The sequence below is a fragment of the Hippocampus comes genome, unplaced genomic scaffold (assembly GCF_001891065.2).
Source record: "Hippocampus comes isolate QL1 unplaced genomic scaffold, H_comes_QL1_v1.1 scaffold463, whole genome shotgun sequence".
Lineage (NCBI taxonomy): Eukaryota > Metazoa > Chordata > Actinopteri > Syngnathiformes > Syngnathidae > Hippocampus > Hippocampus comes.
This window is the reverse complement of record NW_017806181.1, coordinates 478573-485417: the sequence shown is the minus strand read 5'-3', so window position 1 is coordinate 485417 and position 6845 is coordinate 478573.

Here is a 6845-nt window from a genome sequence, read left to right as displayed (position 1 = left end):
TGTGTGTGTGTGTGTGTGTGTGTGTGTGTGTGTGTGCGCGAGTACTGACGCGATGATGGTGCACTTGAATCCATTCAGGACATCCTCCAGGATGGGGGGCACAATCCCGTTGTAGACGTCCAACTGGGTGGTGCCGGGTGCCAACACCTGCGGGATGCCGACAACATCAACAAAAAGGTTCATCCAGCAGAACGATGCCGCGGAGGAGATTGCGAGTCAACTGACCTCATCGAACGTGTATGGCTGAAGGGGCGCCCGCATGTTACGTACTCTCGGCACGCTAACTTGCTTCAATTGCGTGTCGTGCACAACGGCGTATCTCGTCGACGCGTTGGGCTTCATGATGTCGCGAGGGCTGCCAGGGAACGAGACGCACGCAAACATTTTCAATGACCTTCCATCTCTGCATCGTTCAACCTCAAATATGAGCGCACGGATCGAGAGCAGGGGTCAGGGGTCAGCAAGCCAAAATGTTGAAAGAGCCACTTTGGCGCACGCTGCATTCACCGATTTGAGACGATCTTCGCATCGCCTCTCCAAATGACTCAGGTTGGCTCCCGATACACGATGAGCCTTCCTGGTTTAAGGGAACCTACACACGCACGCCGCCATAATGAGCGACAGCCAGAAGTGCCCCGGAAACGAACGAGGCACGGGGCGCACTTTTGCAGCGCGTTAACTTTCGTAGCTGACGTGTCCCGTTTTAAAATGCTTCTTTGGGTCCTTCGGTTTGCCGTTCTTTGCCAGCTTATTCTCGCCTACCTTCAAACATTTTTTAAAAGCTGCAGGGAGCCACGAGGGCGGCGCTAAAGAGCCACGCGCGGCTCCGGAGCCGCGGGTTGCCGCCTCCCGATCCGGACATTGTTTTCAACTTGCCGGAGACTCGACCGAATGCGGAATGATGGACGCTCATGAGTAACGATGAGGATGACCTGATGATTGATAATTGGGGGGGGAAAGCAAAACAACAAGAACGACGGAGATTACCTGCATCTGACGACCACGCGGATGTTTGCCTCCTCTGTCTCCTCTTCGACTGCATTCGGATTGTTTGAAGCCATGACTGCGGTGACACAAGACGACTTGATGTCAAAAAGCTCCGATGGAGATGCCGTCGGACCGTCTGCGACGGCACGGATGGCTGCTGAAGTTGAGGATGAGAAGAGAAGAGCTTCGGCGTGCGGCGCGGATGCGTCTTTGGAACTGAGAGTCGGCGCTTGGGATTGAAACGGATCGAGGCGGGACGGGAGGAGCCAAAGCGGTCGACTTTGAAACTTAGCGTGTGCGCGTACGGATCCCCTTGGAGTCTCTCCGCTTTCATCTCCAACCGCTTCAAACAACAAAGCCGATGAAGGAAAAGCGGCTCAGCTCGCGCGACTGTCCGTCTTTTAGGTTACGCGTTGTTTGACTTTGGAAAGCGGTTTGTTCCGGATGTATTTTGCATCGTATGTTCGGCACACGCGGGCAGCGGACGGCGGCGCGCCGCTCGCGGCGGCCCGCAAGCATTTCCAACTTGGACAAAGTTGCCGTGATTTCAAAGGAACGGACCCGGACGAAAAAGCCAAAACGAGAACAAACGTCAAGCGAAAGAGTTGAAGGCGCCGTTCGTCTGCGGAGACGCTTGCCGAGTTCAAAACCAATTCAAGAGAATGGTCCGGGAAAAAAAAAAAACCGACATCAATCGAAATGAAGATGATCGATTTGACACATTTGTGACATCTGGTCATCAATAAGAATGGCCTTGATCAATCGCTGCCGTGAAAGGCAAGACCCTCGAACACACGAGAAAATCCACCTCGAAATGGACACGGTTGGAAAAAGAGACGAGTGGAGCACACACAAGTCGACTTTTCCTTTTCTTGTCTGGTTGAACATGATGATCAATGAAAAAAATGATCAATTGATATCTTCTTCCATCAGGAGGGGTCGGACTCGACCCGTCGTCGACTTCTTCCCGCTCCTTTGAACAGATCGCTCTTCTTTTCCTTTCTGAAAATGGGACTGACCTTCTCTTTCTGTCCATTTGTCTCGCTTGACTCAACAAGCCCCCCGAGAAGCTAGCGACAGTCAGCATCTCAGGCGGCGCCGGCGGGGCCCCCCCCCCCACCCCCAACACAAGAGCTGCGAACTTACCCGCGTCGTCCTTTCTCGAGTGAGTGACCCGCTGCGCGCGCCGCGCCGCCCGTCGAGTTGATTTGGTTGCCCGTCAGCGGTCGGTGGGCTTCCATCTGGTCCGTGACGCGCTTCCGCCCGCCACCAAAAGCGAGCGAGGGCGCCTTTGGTGGGCTTCCATCTCGGCAGCAAGCTGGGCCGCCTCTCGGATGACGTCCGCGAAGAATCGGCAACATGGCACGCGCGGAAAAGAAAGAAGCCTTTTCTCGTGTTTGGACTCCGTCGTCCACATCGGGTAGCGCTTAGTTTCCGCTTCAACAATTGGGAAAAGAGATTTTGAACGCCTCCGTTTGGATTCGTGGACGTGGAATTTGGCCACCACACAAGAACGATTGCACTCCAAATGGAGACTTTGCTCCGGTTGTCCGATGGGCTTTTCGCAACGCAGCCGGCAGAGGGCGACGCGAGCCTACTCGACACCGCGTGGCGTCGTCAGCTCTGGAAAAGGGGCGCGCACGCTCCTTTTTCTTTTGCTTTTTCTTTTTCTTTCTCTCTCTCCGCCCGTTCAAATGGAATACACGCCGGCGGGTGGCTGAAGGAAACCCCTCATCATCTCATTCTTGCGATGAGGGAAGTCGCCCTGCTCACAGACTTGTTTTGTTTTTGTTTTCCCTGAAGAAGCCAAACGGTCCATCTGTCCAGTAAAAGGGACTTTGTCTCGGAACGATTGAATTGAATTGAATTGGACTTTGATTTGGTCTCCCGTGGGAGAAACTTGAGTCGGAGGACGGGCCCTCGGTGCTGCTACATACATGGAGCAAATCAGCTGCCCTCGTTTGCACTCGACTCGTCTCCGCTCCACCAAGATGAAAATGCGCTTTGTTGACAGCGTCCTGTGCGGCTCCAATTTTCCAGAAAGCCATCGGGCGGGGGAAGTCGTCACGAGCGGGGCGCCGTGCCGCCTCGAGCTTTGAACCCGAAGAGGGGTCGACGAGGATTGTTTTTGTCAAGGCAATCGCTGTCGAATGAGTTCCGCCGCTGCTGTCCCTCCCTCCCGTTTTGGCCTTCAATTCAAATCCCCGAGAGGCTTAGCTGGGCCCAACGCCACTCGGCTCATCTTACGGCGAAGGACGTTAGGAAACGTCCGGGTCACCGGGATCCATGAGCGGTGTGCCGTCGACACAGCATCTCGAAAGTTGACTCGACCCGTGGATCGGGAGGGTGGTGAATTTGACCCCTCGGCTCGAGAAACCCCCCCCCCACCCTCCCCAAGCAAACAACTCAACGACCACTGAGCAGCAAAGTGCACGCGACTCATGGGAAAGCCGCACTTCCCTTGTCGTACTCGTTCAGGTGTAAACTGATTGCTTGCTACCTTTAATACCGATCGATCGAGGTCTAGTTCAATGATTGTCCTTTGTGTTGAAGGGCGACATGGTGGCGGACTGGTTCGTACGCCCGCCTCTCAGCGCAGAGGCGCAGGGTGCGTTTCTTCATCTCTCGCAAGGGGGGAGTTTTGGATGCCTTTGTGTCATTTTGTTGTCCGCACATTTGTTTGACTCGGCGTTTGAAGGCACGCCGGCCCGACCGAGGCATCGATTAGTGACGAACGTTGTTTCGGTCGCTCTCCGGAAGTCTCGGTGGAGTTTTCTCGGAACTCGATCGAGCTTGTGGATGTCAAGTCCCACTGATTTCGGGCCCATTTGCCCTTTGGAGGTCAAGATGGACGGCAAAGAGGCAGAGGCAATCGCTCAATGCAAAATAAGGCAAGATGATCAATCTCAATGGGGGCAAATCCCTCTTTTGATGCAGTCCTTCACATGACAAAACACAAAGGCCACTTGGAATGCGAATGCCCCGCTTCCACGATACGACACGCGTGCCCGCGCGAGAGCGGATTCGTCTTCGGAAGGCGCGATGGGTTGAAGGTGCGTGTTCGTTCTGCTTTGGTTTTCATTGCTGAGTTCGCCTTGGTCCTTTTTCCATCTCGGATCCGTTTCTGACGTGAAGCAGCTCCGTTTGTTGACAGCAACTGGCCGCCTCATCCCCCCGTGCGGATCGGCACCCCGCGCTTATCCGTACGACGCAAACTCTCGCCTTTTGCCTCAGGCCGCTGGATTTGGGGAAAGAGATGGAATTCACACGCAAATGATTTCGGAGCCCCGCTGCTTACGCCGCTAACGACGCTAACGACGCCGCTGTTGGGACACGGACTTGCTGACATCACACCGTGCGGGATATAGCTGACCCGAACCCTTTTTTTTTCTCTTGCACCGGTTGTCATTTGGCTCATGGGTGACTTGGAGCCTTACGCGTCTGATTTTGGACCAGCGCACACCCGGGACTGCTCAATCATTTGCAGGGCACATGCGGACAAAGCGAGCATTCCTGCTCACGTTCACATCGATGGCTCATTTCAAGAGTCCTCGAGTCAGTTGGCCTCACGAGCCTGTTTTGGGAGCGTAGGAGAAAACCAAGACGCCGATGAGGAGAATTTGCAACTCCACACAAGCCTCACCCTGATCACGAGAACTACAATGGAAGCAAGTATAATGGGTAGTCAAAAAAAAAAAAAACACATCAATAAACAACGTTACTACTGTCCGAATGTTGCCAGCTTCCCTTTCGATTTTATTATGAAGGCGCAAACAGGAAGCAACCACGCCGTTTTTGGGGGTAGCTTGATTTGGGGTCCTGCTATTTGGAGGGGGTGGGGGGTGGCTGAGGTGCGCTTTCACACGCGTCGCGTTGGGCTTCACGCAAATCGTCTCTCAGACCAGCGACGTCGCGAAAACATCCGCGGGAGATTGAAAGTGCCCATTCGGAAGAGAGGGGCACTTTGCGGGACTTTTTCACGCGCTCCAAGTTGGATCCTCGTTGGCAGGAGGCTCGAATGTGTTGGCGAAGTCCACGACTTTGCCTTGTTATCTTTATGACGACTCTTCCCATTTTAATTTTTTATTTTATTTATTTATTGATTTATTTATTTTTTTGCATGGTGGATGGAGGCGAGAGGAGGGCTGTTTGCGGCCACGCCAGCGGGTGCGATGTGGCAGACGTGTTTTTGCAGCCTTCACGAGCGCCCAGCTCAGGACAATCGCGTGCTGGCGCGTCACCGCCATCAACACACACGTCCACGCGCGCACTCTGCGCATTGCCCAAGTAGCCACTAAACTGCTGTCGTGTGAGGCTCGCTGCTTTGACTTGCAGCAATACGCACACACGCGCACGGGCACGCACACGCGCACACACACGCGCGCACACGCGAAAACACGCGCGTACACGCACACACGCACGTCCAGCTGCAGGCCAAGACTGCCGCCGTCCTGTCTGTGTTTCATCTCTCCGGCCTGAAACTCGCCCGATTCCAGTGAGAAGATCATCAGCCAGCTCTGAAGCAGCGCGTCAACGCTATGTACAGCCATCCATTGAACAACCCGCTTATCCTCACAAGGATCGGGAGATTGGGGCGGTGGCTGGAGCCTACCCTTCTCCGTCTTCGAGCAGCAGGCGGGGGACGCCCTGAAACGGCGGCGCGCCATCTCGCCCCTCCAATCGAACTTCCAGTACAATCACGGTGCCACATTGAAAGCCGAATTTTTTTCAAGCAAACTGAAAAAAAATATGAACTAATTATGAAACGAAGTAAAAAAAAAAAAACGACTAAATTAGTAATGTATCCAAAACAAACAAGAGAAGAATGGTCAAAAAACATGCATTGAAAGGCGATTTTTAGTGCCGCAGAGCACGCCGGGAGTTCTTCCATCCACCTTCCATTAAATATAAAATGGCTTCCGCTCTCGCTCCTTTTTACTTATTTCATGATATTCTGGGGGAAAAAAACGAATGACATTCTGACACTTTTTCCAATCTCCACGATGTGTTTTACGACGTTTTTGAAGTTGTACGCGATTCTAGATTTGAATTGTCTACGTGTTTTACAGCATACTCGCAGAGTGCTGAGCAAGAAATTGTATACCTTCCCAGCATTCATTGTGCACTCACTAAGAATGTAAATGTGTGTTTTGGGTCAATTATTTCTTGAGTCATTGTTTTGATTGTGTCATTTTTCGCAAGTATTTTATTCAGTTTGCTGTGACTGAATGTGACACCTTGACTGTATAAAGTGCCACCCTTCGAAACATTGAAGTCCTGTGGCTCACGTGCCAAAACGTTGACCAGATGAGCAGGACATGCTTGAGTTTAAAACGCATTTATTTGGCTCATGCTCATCCCTTGATTGTTCGAATTGATTTATGACTAGAAATTATGTGACCTTCATGACATGTTTTCTTTCAAGTCGGACTGACTACTTGATTATGTCGAGCTTTATATAAAAAATCATTTTAAAATCCTCGTCTCACCCCTCGGGTGGTGCCCCCCCCACCCCCGGTTCAGCTCCGGTCCTCCACCAGAGGCCAGGAAGCTTTGGGGTTCTACGCAGTATCCTTGCTGTTCCCAGCACTGCACATTTCTGGACTGAGATGTCCGATGTTGTTCCCGGGATCTGTTGCAACCACTCATCTAGTTTGGGGGGTCACTGCCCCAAGTCCTCCGACCACCACAGGCACGACTGTCACCTTTACCTTCCAGGCTCTCTCCAGCTCCTCTCTGAGCCCTGGGTATTTCTCGAGTTTCTCGTGTTCCTTCTTTCTGATGTTTCCATCACTTGGGACAGCTACATCCACTACAACGGCTTTCCTCTGCCCTTTATCTATGATCACGATATCCGG